A 21,387-nucleotide genomic window follows, 5' to 3' on the forward strand; every position below is an offset into this window, starting at 1 on the left:
TCTCTGAGTTTAAGACCAACCTCGTTTGCAGAGCAAGTTCTGGGACAGTTAAGTTTAGGCAGTGAAGAAAACTATTGAAACCAGAAAGCTGGTGAAGATGTAATTGAAGAGCAAGTTCTAGGACAGTTAAGTTTAGGCAGTGAAGAAAACCACTGAAAACAGAAAGCTGGTGAAGATGTAATTAAACAAGGAGGTCATATTCTACTCTTAGCAAGCAACAGAACTTGTCAGTTTCAACCACATTGTGCTGGTTTTAGAGTCAAAGATAGAATAAAGGGATTAAGGAATCTTCCTTTATGGCCAAGGATAACTGAGTCAGGGGTGTCCCTGCATGGAAGCCTAGTGAGAACATTGTGTCAAACTGTGAAAGTAAAGTCTGGATTGCCCTGGAGACCCCAAAATGTTGGCAATGCCAGACCCATGGACAACCTACCAATGAGAGCTGTTAACAGGGAATGGAAGCGGTCTAATAGAGAGAAGTGTGTTGCAGTCAAAAAAGCTAAAAAGACTTGGAGATCTGAGGGTATAATGATCTGTCCTGTCCCTTTAAGAGACAAGCCATGCCCACGCCCTTCCCATCTGCCAAGGCAAGCCGATCTTCAGTTTTCAGCCTGAACCCCTTCTTTTTTCCATCTATCTCTCAAAGAGGCAGCTTCTGTTTTCCCCCTTCTCTCCACTTCTCCCTTCCCCCTCTCTTTGCCTCTCTCTCTACTCTTCTGCTTTCTTTCCTTCCCTTCCATAACCCACTAAATAAATATCCAACTTCATTCTTCACGACCTGCCTATCCGTCTCGGTTTCTTACCCACCACATGGCTTCTTGCCTGGGATCCCGCTGCTGCCTTCATGGCCTGCTGTGGTCTCGGGACCCACTGCCCACTGCCTGCCACTGCTTGGGGACCTGTGGCATGGTCTCATGTCTCACTGCCACTGATGCCACTCGGGGACCTGCAGCATCTTACTAAAGCATTACAGAGGGGCATTTCTACATCAGACATGAAGATGCAGAGTTTGGAGTTTGACAAGCTGGCTTTCCATCTTGCTTTGGTCCAGTACTCCTCACTATGTGCCCCTCGCTGTCTTTTCGAATGGTAATGTATCTCCTGAGCCATTATATGTTGAAAGTATGTGATCTGCTTTATGATTTTGATTTTATAAGGGTTTACAGTTGAGAGATTGTATGAATTTCAGAAGAGACTTTGAACTTTGGGCTTTTTTAACAGGATTGAGAGTGTTATATTCTACAGGAACTTTTGAAGTTGGACTGAATGCATTTCTTTATCATGATATGATTACAAGCCTATGGGGCTAAGAAGTGAAATGGGATGGTTTTTGAATAGGTGTGCCCCCATAGACTCATATGGTTGAATGCTTTACCCATAAACAGTGGCTCTATTATAAGTTGTGGTCTTGTTGGAGAAAATGTGTTACTGTGGGGTTGGGCTTTGAGGTCTCAGATGCTCAAGTTAGGCCGAGTGTGGCTCAGTCTTTTCATGTTGTTTGAGGATCAAGACATAGAACTCTCAGCTTCTTTTGCAGCACCGGTTCAGCTTGCATGCCTCCATGCTTCTTACCATGATGATAATTAACTAAATGTCTGAAAATATAAGCCAGGCTCAATTAAATGCTTTCCTTTGTAAGAGTTACTATAGTCATGTTGTCTATTCACAGCAATAGAAATCCTAACTAAGACATTAGGATTAAGTTTTTGTCATTTGTATACTACTTAAACATTTCTTATGCCCAATTAAAATTTTGGTTGATAATATATTTCTTATTAATTTACAGGAATTCTTTTTCTTTTCCTGAATATAATGCTTTTGTGTATACATAAAACTATGCAGGCATATATATCTCTGTAATATGACCATATATATGTATACATAAACACATGCAGGTATATACATATTATCGCTACCCAAAGGTTTCACAAATTTATTAAATATTCTTATTCATGTGGGGAAGGAGCACGTGTATGTCTGTGAAGATCAAAGGACTTTGAAAGTTTTAGAAGAAAATGTAAGGAAAATATTTCAGTTCATACACATACTCAAGGATTTTGTGAAAAGGATTCTATCCACATAAGGCATAATCCCAAGAACTGACTAATGAGATTATATAAAATATAAAAGCTTCAGTACAGGAAAAGAAGCAAACACTGGAGTAAAGAGACAGTTTATAGAATAGGAAAATGATTTCACCAGTTCAGCAACATTTGGGGTTAATATCTAGAATATAAAAATAACTGTAAGCATGGAGCATCAATAACAAAACAAACAAATAAACAAACAAGCACACAAGGATTAATTAACTGAAGATACAATTGACCACCCCCCCAAAAATTAGAAAAAACATATAAGTGAATATTTCGTTATCTTCAGCCACCAGGAAAAAAACAAACTAAAAGTTTTGAGATGCCACTTCACTAAATCAAAATAAATGTCATCAAGAAGCAGTAAATGCTGCTTAGGGTATGGAGCAGAAACAAAGCTTCTACACCAGTGAGAATGTAAATTGGTGGAACAGTATGGAATCAGTTTGGGTTGTCCTTAGAGATAGACCTAAGGATCGTATGACCAAACTGTGTCACTCCATGATGGCACCCAAAGGACTTAAGTCCTATCACAGAGGTGTGTGTGTGTGTGTGTGTGTGTGTGTGTGTGTGTGTGTGTAAGCTAAAAGAGGAATCTTGCTGTAAGGAAGAACACTTAGGAGGGGAGGAATGAATGGACAATGGAACACATGTGACATGAAAGTCGAATAGGTTTGTGTTGGGGAGGAAGGAAACTTTCAACGAGATGATGGAAGAAAGTGGGGCAAAGGGCAAGGAATAACAAACTACATGAAAACACCATAATAAAAACCATTGTTTTGTACGTTAACTTTAAGAAGCTCGTTTACAAAACTAGAACTTTAGAACTTCCATAATGGAATTGGTCCTTTCATTAGAGAGGGGTAATTATGCAACTAAACTCGGTTTATAAGTGTGTGATGTAGCATTTGTGAATTTATTATTCTCTTGGCAACCAGCAATACATATGGCACTTTAAAACTAAAACAAAAGAAAAAAAACCTAGTTGCTCTAAGTAGAATCCCAAATGTATGATGTTGTAAACAATATGATTTGTCACTTATAGGCTTGTGTAACTTCCTAGTTGGTAAGTCAAAAAAGAGAGGAGTATATATCGTGAAGTCATTCAGGCACGAATTCAGACTGTCAGAGACAAAGGTTTTCAACACATGGCTTTCAAAACAGAAATACAAAGGATGGCAGGGAATAAGCCAATGAGGATATTTTATGGGCCTGTGAGTAGAATATTTCTTTAGTCACACTTCATTGGCTAGAAATAATATTACCTTATTTACCTTCAAGAAAGCCTCTAGCCCACTAATGTGCCCAGGAAGAAATAAAGAAGAAGGATTTTGGCATCATGTACTCCATGTAACAAACACACAAAGATTTCACTGAAATGTAACACATTTACTCTTGGTGACTGCTTAGGAAATTAAATAGGATCTGTGTATCTCTGCACACATCTCCAGGTGTTTTTCATCCCTCAGCCTTGATGAGCATCTGAGTTGATTCTACCCCTAAGAAGACCATTTCTAAGATGGAAAATGAAGAGTATGTCTCTAACCAGTGTTTCGTAACATAGAAAGATAACTCAAATGTGCCCATAATAAAGCAAAGCGTTGGTGCTCCTGACTTGAGTGGCCATTCTCTGGTTGACTAGGTAGCTAAGGGATGGCACCAGCATGACATTTTATTTCAATCTCTTTCCATTGCTCTTTTCTATAGATTAAGAAACATTCCCTGCACTCTGTCCTTGCCTTGTGCTCAAAATCTTTATCAATGAGATAATCGGGATTGAATGATATTTATGAGCTCAAATTCGTATATGTTGGCATACCAAATTTAAAAATTAAAATGTACAAAAAAATCTATTTTTACTTGTAAAAATGTAGGCAGATAATTCTAGAAATTTATTCAAAACAAAGCAATCTAGCAACTTTTGTAAAAATAAATTTTTCTCTTTGACATTTTTACTGCAGAATCAGTGTTTTTATAAATAATGGCTACAAGAAAACGTAAGTGCCGCTACTAGAAACCACTGCATAAACAAGACTTGAACAGTGGAAATCTTAACATGTAAGTGGGGAAAGTTTTGCCAAGTCCCATTTCAAGACAAAGAACTATGGATAACCAATGACTGCCAAGATAGAGTGGTCTATTCTGAAACGACACACACATAAACAAAAACAGACTCAGCAGGCCTACTCAGATCTCTGTGCATCCTCACACACATATGTAACAATAATAATCATGGAGAAAGGAGCTATCTTTTTGAGCGTGGGGATGGGAGGAGTTGGAGGAAAGATAGTTGAGATGCCCTGAGGGAGGAAAGAGTGAATGCGATATGGTTCTAGTTCAACTAAATATATATTTAAAAAGATAAAAAGTAATGTAAAAATAAAATTATCTTCCAAATATGACAAATACACAGATATTTGTACTCTCCTGAAGCTTTGAAACACTGGTGCTCTATGACAGCCCCAAACTGAAAATGACCTACAGGACCTGTGCCTGGGCAGCACTAAAACTTCGTCTTCTTGTCACTGACATTCATTTATCTTTTCAATGGAGTCACATATTGTGTTATTGGAAATTCAGATGTTAAAAGTGTCATCTAAAACATCCCAGACGTGAAAAGCATATTCATGGTCACATTTTTAATAACACATTTTTTAACTGCTGTGAGAAACACCTATGTTTAATGAGAGCAACACCAAACACACTACTATGCAATAATACTTCCAAAATATTTTTATATTGCTTTCTCACAAAATGCTGCACATATTTATGATAACCCTGAAACTTAAGAAGGGCTTTGCAAAATAAAATTATGTATTTTTCAAATAATCTGGACGCATTTATTTTGAATGAAATTATGTCTCAAATTGATGCCAAGGACATCTATTAAAGTCAAAAATGCTAGAAGAAGATTCTCTTTTGATTTCAGGATGTTCAAAGTCCTTTTACCTTTGAGCCAAATAACGGGCACATTGAATAAAAATCACATTTGAACGTCTGAATGATGCTCAATTCTCTGCAGCTCAGTTCAGATCTGGAGCAACGACACAAATTACCTTCAGTTTAAAAGTTAACTAAATCCAGAGCTTCCATTGCATATTTTAGTAACACCGGATTAGGAGACATTAATGAGGAAGATTGCATTTGTCTTTAAGTCCACAAGATAGTGAAAGCTTAGTATTAAAAAAAAAAGAAAACTTTTGTCTAGCAAAAGTGATTTGAAGCTGTTTTGCTTCATGCATGTGAACTCAGCAGGTGATCCTTGCCTATCTTTGATGTCAAACAGCACAAAACTTCAGTGAGTAGTAGCTTCAGAAATGCAATAGACATAGCTGAGTCTTCATACGAAGCTCATGCTTGAACTACATCAGAAGAGCTGACATCTATTATGGTGAGCAAAGACAAGTGTTTGAAAGGAGATTCAAACAGAAGTGTCAGAATTTACAGTGCATAGTTTTATATAAGTTGATTTTAACCAAGCATATCTCTATGAACTCTGCAGGGTAGAAAAGAAATTTCAAAAGGCAGAGAAATTGTTGTCATCTAAGGGCAGGGGATGTTTTAATAGCTTAAGGAAGAACGTTTCTGAAAGGTTATGTGGTGATCCATTTGCTTTGACTGAGTAATAAGGCTTCTCATTGTGATCCTGTGGTTTTTAACCCTTAGAACAATAGACATGCCTGTGGACGGGAGCAGAAAGGGCCACTGGCAAACTCACGGAAACTTGATGCCCATTGTGAAGTTACAGCCTTTAGATACAGACACACACTGGCCATTTTCTGAATTTTCTGCCCAGGGAGAAGAAAACAAAAATGCAATAAACAAAGGGCCTTTCAGACCTGGGTAGTCCTCCTGCCCTCATGGAAGCAAGGCAGAAAGAATTCAGATTTTTTTTTTAAAACAAACATTAGTGTCATTTGTCACCCTTCTTCCTGCGTGTTCACTTCTTTTGTTTCCAACAACGACCAGTTTTTGTATATATTACGGATTTTAAAATACAGAAACCTGAAACCCTTCTTTCTCTGCAACTGCTTATATGTTCACTTTGTAGGGGTGGGCATCAGAGACCTCTGTTGGATAAATGGTTGAAGTTTTGTGCAATGGCTTTATCACAGTGTACCTTTAAAACTCTCCCTCACGGGTCTAGTGCTATGAACTGATGGAATTATTTTTCTTGGAATGCTTCTGCACCTCCTACCTAAACAGTTTTAAATAAAAGTAAACTCTGGCTAATGGACAAAATCTCAGTTCCTGTGCAGTAATTTCCAGCTTGTAATCAGTATTTAGCACTGTGAGAGCCACCTCTTCCTAAACCACAATTATCCCAATTAATGCATTGCAAGCAAATCACTTGTTTAGTTGTTAGAGTCTGCTGTATGCTTTTAACAACAAATTTCCCCCTCTAGAAGAGTTGCCAAAGCCTTCTCCTAGAAAAAGCAACACGGACGGGCACATTTAAACATTTCATTCCCTTGAGTGTCGAATATACTCCTATAGGTTTAATTCATGAATGTATTGTATTCATAATTTCAAAAACAATATTTAGTGTTGCTTCTAAAGTGATTGAGGACACTAAAAAAAAAAAAAAAAAAAAAGATTGGGACCTGGAAAGATGGCTCAGTGAGTAAGAGGACTTGTTGTTCAAGCATGAGGATCTGAGTTTGAATGCCAGCACCCATATAAAAAGCCTGGCATAACTGTACTTACTCATACTTCTGTGTAGAAGCCCGGGGACAAGAGACTCTGGGAGGGCGCTGGCAGTCAGGCAACTTGAGGACCTGAGCTTCACACTCTCTGAGGTATTCCTTCTCCAGCCAGTACGGCAGAAAGTGATAGAGGACTTTACCAGATGTCTTTGGGATTCCGAACGTGCGTACTCAGGTGTGGGCGCCCACACACAGATATGAACTGCATATACCATACACTCAAACGCACACACAATACAAGTTATTATGATTGTTTTACAGATATGGAAACTGAATTTTATATGGATTAAGATAGATTTTCAGTGGTATAGTGTAGAAAAGATGGAAATCTCACAATGTTGTCAACTCAGAGTTTTCATAAGGTTTCCGTTACTGAATGACCTTCTTTATGAACCACACAGGGATGTATGGGGGAGTAGTGGTGGGGGTCTCAGAGAACACAAATGAAGAATGCTGTATTGGAAACAAAAGTGCCTAGTAACTGGAAGTTTAATTTGAATAAAAAGATGAATATTTCTGAAAGTTTTCTAGAAGAATAAATTGATTTCGAGTATTACATAGTTGGAAAGTTTCATTTTCTTTTTGGTCCATTTCTCTTCTAGCATTGTGTATCAAACTCAAAGTCTACTACATGCTAAGAAACCTCATTCTGCTACTAAACTATATCCCCCCAGCCTCCATCATTTCATAATTTCTCTTTGATATAAAGCTTTAAAAATATTTTTATTTGCTTTAAATGCTTTTCCTTAGTGTTATTGCAGGGCCGTTTGTAGCTGCACCAATCTCCTGTCTGAACTTCTACATGTCTTTTCTTCCAGGTTACTCGCCATTTAATGTTTCTTCTGAGAACAAGAGTTGCATCCCCATCACTTATGTGCAAGCTGCTTGTATCTGGGGAATAATATTTTATGGATGATGGATTCGATACATTTCTGATAGGTTCTGATTTGCTTTTGTCTAGTTTGGCAAGCAATGAACTTGGCTGCATTTGTCTTATCAGCTCAGATGCTTGGGCAGCAGCTCAGGTCTCAGTGCCCTTCGGTTTGCCGAGGCTATGTAATTCTGCTCAGTGAATGTGAGTTAACTCAGATTCCTTGGTGGTGGAATGTCCCTCTTCTAGATGCCCCTTAAGAGTATGTGGGGTTCCCTTGTATTCTGTTTTGTGGCTCTATGTACCACAAAATGAGCACTTTTCTATTAAGAGTTTTGTCATTGCATGGTGCAGATTGGAGATGATTTCTTGACAGGCAGCTATACAACTAAGAAAGTCATGGAACTTCCTCTCATTCTCTGTCCTTCTGCCCCACTTTGGGTGGTCTTTCAGTTTCGTTTGTATTTATAACTTTTTCATATATTTTGTCTAAAGTTAACAACTAATAAAAAGTTAGTTAAGAGCCTACCTGACCCTCATTTTGAAACCTTTGCAAGGAAAAGATTTACACAGCTCAGGTAAGCATGTCATGGACAGAAATGTGGTGGCAGATATAGTGGTGTATGGACAAAAGCAGAATCGATGCTAGAAACTAGACAATGACACTGACAAACACATTACACAGTGTTTTGTGTGTGCGCCTCCATGAGTAGGTAAAAATGAGTATGAGGTTATTTCCATATATGTGGAGAAGATGAGTATACAGAATGAGTGGGTGTGAATTTAAAAGTGACAATAAAAATTATTCCCTTTTTTTTTTTAAGTGACATGATGAACATAGTCAACAAGCTAGAACTTCTTTCTCTGGGGTGACTTCTATATTTCCTTATTTTCCTTGCCCTCCAATGAGCCATACTTGGTGTCATTTCAATGACAGACAAACATGGCATGGAAGTACAAGAGAAGAAGATGAGTTTTAGGAAATCAATTCCTTAAGCCTTTTTCTATTGGAAAAAAATAGTAGAATTAGTTTTTAAAAATTATTACGTTTTTACTTATTTTTACTTTTTATTACATATTTGTTTTGTGCCATGCAGATGTGTGGGGGTGCATGTACCAGGGTGTATGAGTGGAGTATATAGGATAGTTTGCAGGGCTCTATTCTTTCCTTCCACTGTTGGGTCCCAGGGACTGGCCTCCAATCTTCAGCCTTGTAGCCATAGTGAACAAGCAGTATCACTGGCCCCAAGAATCAGTTCTTAAGGGGGTAAAATATGAAGGAACTGTTCAATAGGCTAATTAAGATCTGCCTGGAGACAAGTTAGTGAGTTTTCAAAGTTGTTTTCCATACGGAAGAAACATAAAGAAATAAACTCTAAAGTCCTGCATAAAACTTCAAATACTGTGGCTATCTGAATGGTCCTTGAATGTGCTACCCAGATTATGTCCTTACTTAAGATGATGTCCCTTTATTGTAACTTCAGTCTCTTCATCATCATTCTTGCACCACTTCTCAAAGACCGGAAACCATTACAGTATATGGAGGCAGCGGACGAAGTCCCTGTGAGTCCTGGGGAGCCCAGTTGCCTGACATGCGGGAGAAGATCCCTACATAAAGATCAGACAGAATCTAACAAGAAGTAACTGATGGTATTAAAGACGTAATTTTTAAGCTTTCTGTCAAACTCCAAGTTATTTGAATGAATAAAACTAAAAGCCAGAATGACTAGCTAAGTTCATCATCATAATGTTCTTTTTCCTGTGAGAAAGACAGCTACTAACCGCATCCCACTCAACCCAGGGAATATTAAACCTTGGTGGATCAGGTTCTATAGGAAGTGATGACAATGTGTAGGTGGTCACAAATGCGACTTCTAAATAGAGCTCGACAAGATATTTTGCAGGTCATGTTGGGGTAGGCCCTGAACCCCGACAAAAGGGAATAATTGATTTTGAAATGGTCAGCCAGTTTTTGAGCAAGAACTGAGTACAGGTTATGACTGATCCCATGGTTTGCTTTCTTTCCCAAAATACCTTGTGGATAATTAAGCATTTCTTTGAGAAATTGTATCCTTAAAAGTAAACATTACAAATCAACTAGGAACAGGGAACAAAATTTCTAAAAATTACCATAATAATAAATATCACATTTCACCATTTTGGCAAAGCCCTCTTACGCTGCCTTCGTCAGAGTGTGACAATGCTTCACTTTCACCAAGATTTTAATCATCGAATAACTTTGAACATTTCTCCTTGAGTGTATGGAGAATTATAAGAGACATTGTACCAACCATAACAAATTTTGTTAGTTGGCCACTTTTCTTGATAAATTTTACTTACAGCCATTTGGTCATATACACAAAATCATTCATGTATATAACCTCAAGATGCTTTTTAAAAGCGACATAGTTTTCTACTTCCAGCTTAATAAGGTACCCAAGTTCTGCTCCATAAGTTGAAGAGGTTTTTTTTTGTTCTTTCTAGAAACTCTTTACATTGTAGAAACACAAGCAGTCACAACACCATAATGACATCAGCCATTTAACTGACACTTGCTTCAGAGTCAGGTATAGCAGAATCCTTAAATGAAATCTAACCTATTTGATCTCTACAAGAATGCCTTATTCCCATTTCTTCATGGACGAGTAAGTTAACATTCAGGGAGTAAAATAAACTGTCTAGATGCACAGCACAGTTTATAATACAAGGCTGGTCTGCCTACCTTCAGCATTCCTGTTTTTTTTTTTCTACCATGTAGTTTACTGCTCCACTAGGCATGGAAAATCAGATGTCTAAAATGAAAGATATAGACGTCTTCACCAAATGAAAGTTGAATTCATCATACCTTTTCATTAGCACAGATAATCATACCAAGCCAATTTGCCCCTTCCAAAATTTCACATAACAAGTAAAGCTATTCCTTGCTAGCACAGAAAAAGTCTGACAACTTGGCTTAATTGTAGCATACCACGTTTACCATCCCCCATGAATCTTTAGACCAATCCATCAAATATCAAGCACAGCAGACACGCACAATGCACAAATAAAGCCTTGGTGGTGGAACTCTGCAATGGGAGCCACCTCTGTTGGATTCTAAGCTTTTTTGAACACTCAGGAGAAATCCTGAAATGCAATATGTGAAGGTAGCCTAAACAAACGTCCCATGAGTCTATGCAATGATTGAAAGAAGATAATTTTTTAAAGACCCTTGAATTTACTTGATTGTAGAATAACAGGCATTTTATTGCACTATGTCACACTAGTCAACAGTAGTTTAGCATGAGTTTTAAATTATGAGCCTGGGCAAACTTCCAGATGCAATGTGCTAAGGCTGCCCTTAGCACACTTCAGACTGTCTATGACGATAGATAATACTTGTACATGCAAAGAGAATCTATGCAATGCATTTGGTACTCAACTAACTGGAAAAAGGCCTTGATTTAAAACTTGAAAGCCAAATGTGTCTTCTATCAAAATTATAAACTACTGTTCTGATATATTATTGGGTCATTTCACTGGCAGTGGACCACAGATATAAGCTTTATTAGAAAATGGTGGCATGTTTTAAATGGCCATTAATGTATGTTTAATCATAATGGAATGTCTATAAAAATCCGTGTAACATCTACATGAAGATCAAAACAATTAATTATAATCAGCACTAACTCGATGAGTATAAAATGAATGGGAAATGAGGTTGTTTAAAAGAAAAAAAAGTATTAAATGTAGAGATCTTGGATAAAAGCAATAATAGTACATTTTTATCTTCATTAAAGAAGCAAAAGGAATTTTAAGACATAGCTTAAATATATTTCACTTAGATGTTTTTAAAATGTATATTTTTACAAGTTGCAAAATATACAAATTCACTAAAAATAGAATATACATTTATTTACTAATCTCAATAAAGGAACAACTGTTTTTCCACTGTTAGGCAGTGGAAATTGGCAAAATAATAATGAATGCTACTGCTTCACAAGTTTTCTCATAGGATGGATTTGGAGAGGTTCGCAATTTTGTGACTATAACTGATACAATAGAAATGGTTGTAAGAATCCATGCACCCAAGCATGTGGCAGTAAATCCTGCTGATCAGGGGTTATACTGGATGAGTAGTTTGAGTTTCTATTGCTGTAATAAAGCACCATGACCAAAAGCAACACAAGGAGAAAGGGGTCTGCTCTAGCTTAAACTCCCAGGCTATTGTCTGTTCCTGAGGGAAGTCCGCATGAGAGCTCAGGCCTGACTTCCGCCAGTTTGTTCAGCCTGCTTTCTTACGGCACCCACCACCACCAGCCCAGGAGTCACATTGCCAGCAGTGGGTTGAGCCCTCCCACTTCAATCACCAATCAAAAAAAAAAAAAAATCTTACGACTTGCTTACACTCACTCTGATGGAGACATTTTTTTTCAGTCGTTGTTCCTGTTAACAGATGATTCTAACTGGTGCCCCATTAAGAAAAATAATAATAATTAGAACACTGGGAATGAAGATGAAGAGAAACACGTTAACTTAGAAGAGCTAGTGGGACAAGCATAGACTTTAACACTCATAACTAATAAGAAGTCTCCATGTCATGATTTGGGAGCTGGTTGGAGGCTAAAGGAAAGTAGTTGTTCAATTTGGACTTTTGTGGGACTCCTAACAGTGGGATCGAGGGTTTATCTCTGATTCTTTGCCTGCTTTTTGGACTCCTTTCCTCCTACTGGGTTGCCTCCTCCAGCCTTACTATGAAGGGATATGCCTAATTTTATTATAACTTGACATGCCATGTTTGGTTGATAGCACTGGGAGGCCTGCCCTTTTCGGAAGGGAAAACTTTAGGTTATGAGTTATTAGGTGTGGTAGATATTAAAAAAAGAGTAGAATTAAAGGCAGAGAGTGATCTATGGAAGTCACAATTTCTCTTACGCTAACATGGTGTCAGGCAAGCTCACAGGAAGATGGAGGCTGCAGAGTCAGTGACTTCCGTTGGAAGGTGCCAGGTGAGTAGAAGGGATAGACTATAGGGATTTCCATGATAACCCTTTGCCTTGGTGACTTATTTAATTATGGTAGGATTTAGAACATATATGTTTAAATATATAGGTATACATATAAGCATGTAATAATTAATGAACAGATAATCAATGAATATGAAAGAGAGAAAATGATGTCATTGTATTATAATCCCAAAATAAAATGAATAATTAATAATATTTTAAAAAATATTTACTGAATTTTTTTAAAAAAGAAATATAAGAAGAAAGTTAGAGAGTTAAATATTTTGTTCAGTTTGGGACACGATACATTTTATGCCTCTAAGATATATATGGAGGGATCTCAGACGGCTACTCCATTTGTGGTTTTGTATCAAATATTCTATGTCCAAGCATTGAAATATTTAATCTGTGTACAGACATATCTGTAAGACTTTAGTAATTGCAGGGCTGTATAATACCACTCCTGTAGACAAAGCTGAAAAAGTACTTGGGAGCATGTGTTAGAGACACATCAGAGAACCACAAATACCTGAACCAGAAATCGGAGGTCACAACATGGTCAAGTTACTTCCAAACTAAGTTCATTACAAAGTGGTTTCACGTACTGAGAAATCAAACCAGATCAGTCCAAGCTAAGTTATTTACTTTCCCTGCATTTCTTCACAAACAATGTTTCCTTTTTATTGCTTGGCCTATTTTAGATGTTCAGAAATGGCAACAAACAAGTTACACACACACACACACCACATACACATCACCATCACCACTACCATCAACAACAACAACAACACACATAGTTGTCTGTCTTAACTTCAGATAGCAATAAACACAACAAAGAAAAATAAAGTGAGTTAATGTGACAGAACGTGAGGAAGCTCTATTTTTCCCTTTTATTTATTTATTTTTTTAAAAATAAAGCGATTATCTTTTTTTTTATTATACATACCAATCCAAGTTCCCACTCCCTCCCCTTCTCCCATTCCCTCCCACTTCACCCCCATAGGTCCCAAAGTCCAATTGAAGAGTGGGAGGAATGAGAATATGAGCAAAGAGGTCAATACCATAATGGGTACACCCACTGAAACAGTCTACCTGAGCTAATGGGAGCTCACCAACACCAGTCGGACTGAGAAGGAACAAACATGGAACCAAACTAGTCCCTCTGAATGTAGTTGACAGTTGCATGGCTGAGAAAGAACTATTTTAAGAAGTGTGTACAGAGAAGAATTCCTAGTGAAAGAGGGAAAGGGGAGAAATTGTGGAAAAGCGTGGAAGGAAAATATTCTCATCAGAAAGACGTACAAGTTCAAAGACCCTGAGTCAGGTATCACCTTCAGGTTGCTGGAGGAATAAATGAAGCCCAGGCATAGGGAAAAGGAGGTGAGGTGGGAGAATGTGCCAGACGTGGACATCTTAGGGGCTAAGTGATGCTAGGCAGCAGTGTGAAGATGTTTTGTGGGTTTTTTAAAAGCTGAATTATTTATTTTATGTGTATAGGTGCTTTCTCTGTGAATATGTATGTTCACCATGTGCAGGCACCTCTGGATGTCAGCAGAGTGTGTTGGATCCCCTGGAACTGGAGAACAGACAGTTGTGGCTGTTGGGAACACACCCACTCCCTCCAGCTGAGCAGCCAGTGCTCTTAATGCCTAAAACATCTCTTCAGACCCAGGACTGTGGGTTTGATTCTAGTCTGAGTACAATCCGAGTTCACAGGAACGTTTGGAATACATATTGACAGTATCTGGATTCTATTACTAAAGATGGTCTTCACAACAGGGGATGCATTTGCCTGGCATCCGTGAGACCCTGAGTTCAATACCTTTTAATAACAAAGACATTGTGTCTACTGTGCCAAACAACCACTGCAGTGGAGAAGGATCAGGAACAGATTCGAGGAAAAGCTAAAACTCGAGGCCATGTGGGTTGGAACAGGCTCCTGGACCAAAGTCGCGTGGGCCAGTGGGTGAGCATCTGCCATATTTGAGAAATTCATTATAACCAAAGCCATGGGATTTCTCTTGTGCATTTGTCAGTCAGCAATACTAAACTACCAGCAAGAACTGATTCTGGGAGAGAAAAATGCCTAAACTTGTTTTGGTTCATGCATGCAACCCCTGCACTCAGAAAACTAAACCAGGATTGCTGGAAGTTCAAGGCTAGCACAGGGTATGTGGTAAGTGTAGCGTGAAAGCCAAACAGAAACAAATAAAATCAACAAACTGATTTTTAGTAGTATTTTGATGAGTTAATAAGATCTTGAGCCCAGCCTTATTATAGAATGATCTTTTTCAATAATACATGTTGCTGTTAATAGATAGCATTTATTTAAATGAAGATTTTTTAAGGCCCCTAGCAGAAGACACAAATGATAAGACAGGATGGTTACTCTAATCATATTTATAAATATGTGAAAAAATACATGGTAGTTTCTAGTGCTATAATTCTACAAAAAATTGACAGGCTATATAGACACAAACTTAAGCAGTATTTAAATCTTTAATTGAAAAACACAAGTCTTATTTGCAAAATATGCAGTGTGATGACTGACTGTCACGAGGATGTTTTTGTACATCAACAATATAGATGCTATTAATTCTGATCTTATAAAGACTATAGGTAGGGTTTGTTCATTGCAAACATATGAAAAAGGGCTCATTTAAAAGCCATTGATGCTGGTTTTGTAACTTAGACCAGATGAGTCTAAAGGAAAGTTTCTAACTCATGTAAATCGGGAGTTTACTTGGGGAACAGGACCAGCATCTTGGTGACAGCTCTGTACACGCCACTTCTGAAATGTAGCCCACGGAAGGAACCCTGCCTGTCTGCGGCAAACACAGGCTGTGCTGCCTGAAGGGCTTGGCATTTCACATAAAAAAGAGTGAATGTCATTATACGGTATCTCTCTAGAGCATCGTAATTATGCTGCATGCATACAATATTTATTTAAAACTTAAAAATTAAACTTCAAGAGGTGGTCATTTGAAAGCTGGCAGTCAATGAACGGATCCCATATTCATGAAAAGGAGAATATTTCTTCTAAAAGTTAAGAAATAGATCAAAACCATCTCCCCAGTAACTGACACTTTAGTCATATAGGGGCTTTTTATGTGTCAGATTTATTAATCAAGAAGGTCCATGGGAATGAGAGGAGGAGATGCTGGGATGCGACTGTCAGTTTTTGATATGTCAGGGGTAATTTTGTGGCTGTGATTTTCGGATTGCAGTACACAGGCAGCTCTGTGCCAGGGTTTGTGTACCTCTTTGTACTCATCATCTGGGATGACTGGAAGAGGAGGCAAGGCGGAGATGTTTTGATTCAGGATTGAAACTTGAAACTACAGTCCTTCAATTTGAACAGTATTCCTGTTTCATCTTTCTTTTCATGTTACCTTTTTAACTTTTGCCACTGATGTAAAAGGAAAAAAAAAAGGAAAAGAAAATTTGAAAAGATGCCAGGTGTTGGTTCTTATCTGGGTGAAGGATCACAGAAGTGGAGGATAAAATATAGTTTGTAGCTTGTCCCAGCAGCAGGCTTATGAAGATCAAACGCATGTCAACAACAACTGTTTGTCTTCCTACGGCCATCACAGAATTATTAAGACAGTGACATCTCTTCAGAGTCGGTACATTTTGCCAAGATTGTAGCAGCTGATGTCCCATTAGTTTAACAGGCTATGTTCTCCTGTGATGAGTACAGCCTTTCCTAATTGCTTTTGGCTGCTTCCTGAAATAAAAGAGGATCACTGTGCTACAAATCCTCCTGTCATTGTGAAATTCAGAATGGTTCGCTCCCTTTTAAGTCATCAAACACCAGAAAGTTCTAGAAACTGAGGTAAGGCAGTTTATTTTTATGATGTCTGAACAAAAGAATTGGGCCATCTATTTTCTATCCTTTCCTCAGGAGGGTGGAGAGCCATGTCACGATCTTTGCCAAATAAACAATTTGGTTTTCCCATATCGAACTACATGAATAGACTGAACTAATCATGTCATACGTAAACACCACACTGCATCTCGGTGAAAATTTCTACCAAAGATACTTCAAAGGAGTAACTATTTATGACAATATTAATACACATATTTTTGTCATTTAATTCTGTGGATATCGGTCCATCCCAAATGGTCTTGATTTATGAAGACTGCATCCTTCCTTCCTTTATTGTTGGGGGGATTATCTGAGTGTATTTTGTCAGCCAATACTGCTGCTCAGGTCACCACATCTCACAGGCCCTCCAGGAACTGTTATTACTGCAGTCACCCTTAGTGGTTTTCTGAGGTCCCTGACGAGTCTGAGAGAATGGAAACAAGCTTGTCACCGCATGGGCTAAAAGGAATGAGTATCAAAAACGAAGAAATGTGAGAATACTTTGGGTAGAGGTACAAAACCATTAAAACATAAAGCCACGAAGTTTTAGGTGAGAGGTACAACTATTTTAACACCTTCAGAAATTTAACATGGTTCTAATTTTAAGTAGGGTTTATATTTCTATCTAAGTCAAACGAAACCACTCGAGAAATAAAAATTAAGGATAAAAATTCCATACACAGGACTAATAAAATGACATCATGTTGTAATAGTATTTTACAAATTGTGACCTAATCTAGGTATCTATTGTGACATCAGATAAGTATAAATTTTTCCATATGACTCTAATTAATGCCCAGTCCTAGAAGTAAATACACAGTAACCAATCAAAAATAAAGATCATGACTTAATCTACCCAGTTAGCTTGACTGATTAGAGAAAAATCTGGCAGCAATCTCACTGATTTCTTCCTGTCTGCATGTATAAGTATTAAATTATACATACATATAGTACCGAAAGGCTTATACCACAATACATATTCAAGATTCAACTGCTTTTAATGACTTTCTTGAGATGTTTCTTCTGTTATACTTCTCTATATCTCTTGAGTTAACAGTTAGAGAAACGATGCACATACATTTTGTTTTTGAAGAATGAAATTTATCAACTGTGCTTGCTGGTGCTCACCTTTAATCCCAGCAGCACCCAGGAAACAGAGGTAAACAGATCTCTGAGTTTAAGGCCAGCCTGGTCTACAGAGCAAATTCCAGTACAGACAGGGCTACACAGAGAAATCCTTATTCAAAGAACCAAAAAACCAAACCAAAACAAAAAAAAGGTGGAGTTTATTTTCCTATGCTTCATTTCCTTCCTCCTGTCTTCTCTCTCAGTATAATTAAATTTTAGTCTTTCAGTTAAGAGCATGCTCACTATTTATATAAATACCATTGCATAGATATTTTTCAACTCTTGCCCAAAGAGTGAGTTTTGATTCCTTTTAAAACAAAGTTTTTTGTTTCTCTTTATTCCATCATGCCAGGGAAGTCACAAAGGAATGGCTCCATCTACGATGGCGTGGGATGAGGCAGTTGCTTATTCTCATGCTGGCAGACAGGAAGCAGAGCCATGGCCAGACTCAGAGGTGGGACTCACCTCCAGAGCCTGCCCTATTCTATCGACTTCCTCTGCAGGCTCCACCTAATTAAAGCTCCACAGCCTTCAAACTAATACTCTGAGAGAGAGAGATGGGGAGTTCAAACCAAGAGCCTATGGGGAGACATCAGAAGCAAAACATAGCACACTCTCACGTGGTTTGTGCCCAAGATGCTTATATGTCTCCCACCCTAAGATTAGAACTCTTGTCTTTGACAGGAAGCTTGTAGAGGAAATGGAGCCTAGAGGCATGTGGCAGGTGCCTTCTTACACTTTAAACACTACACTAATTTCACTCATTTTTGTTGATCATTAGTCTTCGGCAAACATTTGGTTTGGTGGGCATTTTACTAGGCAAAAGTTTTCAGTTATCTGGAAAGTCATGCTTCTTTGTACCAAAGATAATTTGAATTGCATTATGAGGTAAAACTTTATTGAAAGCTTTATAGTTGACCAAGTACATTAAGCTAAATGCATTTCCTTCATCTGCTAATTTTGTAATTTTGTTAAAGAAAGGAGAGTTGTAGGCTTTGGAAAGCCTGTAAAGTCTTTTCTCCTGTAAAATCCCATGCTGATTATTGCTCTTGATTCTTTATCTCAGATAGGCAGTAGGGCATTTTTACCCCTCTACAGGGGCCTCACAATAGACTCCTAAATTATAATTATCATGGCAAATCTTTTTGTTCTGACAAATAAAACCTACAGGTTTTACTTTGTACCCTTTTCTAGAGCTACATAGTTTAGCCCAAGTTTTCAAAAGTAATCACCAGCCTGTTTCAATCCTGGGAATATATTTCTTTAGCCCCTGCAATGCATATATAGTGTAAAGCCATTTCCAGTTGTGTTAAATTTTTCTTAGAAGCACGATTTCAAATAATCAGGCAGAGGGAAAGTGAAAAAGACTATTTACCCCAACTGAGAAGCTCAATGAGAGCTTTTCAAAGTTAGAGAAATAGGGATGTTTAGGTAAAGGTGCTCAGAGAAAAGTGTAGCAGTGTCTACAGGTCAAGGACAGCATAGAAGTATAATGATCCATGTTCCTTCATATCTAGAAAAGATAGACGGATATGGCTACAGATAAAGAAATTGTAGAAATGATTAATGCCTAAAATGTCTCAACTCCATTTCATAGCATTTTATAGAACTTAAAATAGGAATAGACATTTAAGATAAGGCAGATTGAATTACAGCAATCCCCACAAATTAACCTCCAAATAATCCCTCCTAAACATAAAGTTCTCATTCTGATACATCAAAGTCACAATAAGGTGTAAAGTGACCAGTTAATATCAATGACTTCACAAAATTATTTAACAACATTTATCTCCATTTTTAAATAATATAACTCTTCATGAAACAAAACACAAAAAGTACTCTCTCTGTCTCTGAATTTGTCTCTATTTCTCTCTTTCTCTCTCTTTATGTGTGTGTGTGTGTGTGTGTGTGTGTGTGTGTGTACTTTTGGCATTCAATTTTTACTTTCAAAGAAGTCTTATGGGAATTTGAATTTGCATAGCTATACTTCATCTGATAATGAGTGGAGGATTTGCCAGTAAGGGAGGTTGTTGGGGATTAATGGAGGATAAATCACAAATTTATCAGCTTGTTCAACTTTAAGGAGGAATATTGGACCTAATGCAGAGGGCTCACTGAACATGGATGTAGAACTCATCGTGGCCACAGTTACCATGTGTAACCTGGGAAATAACCCTGGAGGGTGGCATCCTGTGAGAAGTAGCAAATAAATTCTGCAGAAAGTGATTTGACAGATACCTATAGACACACATCCATACACACAGAGAGAGAAAGAGGAGGAGGGAGGCTACACATCAGATATCAAGTAGGAGAATGGCTTTGCAGATATTACAAAGCGGTTCACAATTTCCTGCTTTCTTTTTATTAGATTACAGCTGAAATTCTATAATTTCTTCAGTCTGTTTGCCAGTGAGGAAAGGACATTTGACACAGAACTGTATGCAAAGAAATTTAAGATGCTTCTTTACTCTGCCTATAGAGGGCAGGGCTAGGTGGGGCAAGAGACCTTGGCTCTTCAAAGCACAGGAAGTGGCCAGAAGTTGGAAAGAGTCTTGCTGTGGGACGATGGTCTTATACCCTTTCACTTATATTGTATTGATTCAATAAAATGTTGATTGGTCAGTAGTCAGGGAGGAATTATAGGCTACGCAAACAGGCAGCAAGTAGAGGTGGGGCAACGAGAACAGGAGAATTCTGGAAAGAGGAAAGAGTCAGTCTAAAGTCATCACAGAGGAAGCCAGACACAGAGGAAGCAAGATGAGAACAGCTCACTAATAAAAGGTACCAAGCCACGTGGCTAACATAGACAAGACTAATGGGCTAATTTTAAGATGTAAGAATTAGTTAATAAGAAGCCTGAACTAATAGGCCAACCAGTTTATAATTAATGTAAGCCTCTGTGTGTTTCTTTGGGGCTGAATGGCTGTGGGATCAGGCAGGACAGAAATCTCTGTCAACAGAGTCAGCCTGACGGACCTCCTGAGTTGCTTCCTGACTTTCTGCAGCAGAGGTTCAGCACTTTGGTTCCTTGTGTGTAAAACAAGCCCTCTGCTCCAAAGGTCAATATATACACAGTTCAAAGAAGAATTTGGACAATCAATGTCATACAGTTGTATGGACGTAAGAAATTGTAAGTAAGATGTATGATTCTCTTTACCAATCCTTTAAGGACCTAATAAAAGTTTAATTAATCCAGAAGGGTGGGATCTTAGGATACTGCTGTTGTAAGATCAGTGTCTTATAAGAAGAGGAAGACAGATCAGAAGGTGCAGTATTTAGACACTGCTAAAAGATCATGTACAAGCCAGGAAGAGGGCTACAGCCAAAACCAAAACCCAGTGGACCCTTGACTTAGATTTCTAACCTTTTAAATTATGGAAAGATACATTGATATAACCGATACTACTAAGCCTGTGATGTTTTGTTAAGACATCCCTAGCAGGTGAGTGCACTAGGTGACTTTCACTGTGCCCTGTATCAGAGGAAAGAGAAAGAAGCAGTAGTGCGAGATAAACACACACTGTTCTGGAGAACTTACATCTTAGAAATATTGGTTCTGCTTGCCTTTTGCTGGCCAGAATTTAGATTTGTGATGGACTAAAACCATGAAGCTATGAAGGTAGGAAAATATCTAGTGAATTGAATTGTTTGGTGCTAAAAATGTGTGTGTGTGTGTGTGTGTGTGTGTGTGTGTATGTGTGTGTGCAGGTGTGTGTTTTAAACCCAAAGAGAAAAATGAATG

The sequence above is a fragment of the Myodes glareolus genome, chromosome 25 (assembly GCF_982192425.1).
Source record: "Myodes glareolus chromosome 25, mMyoGla1.1, whole genome shotgun sequence".
Classification (NCBI taxonomy): Eukaryota; Metazoa; Chordata; class Mammalia; order Rodentia; family Cricetidae; genus Myodes; species Myodes glareolus.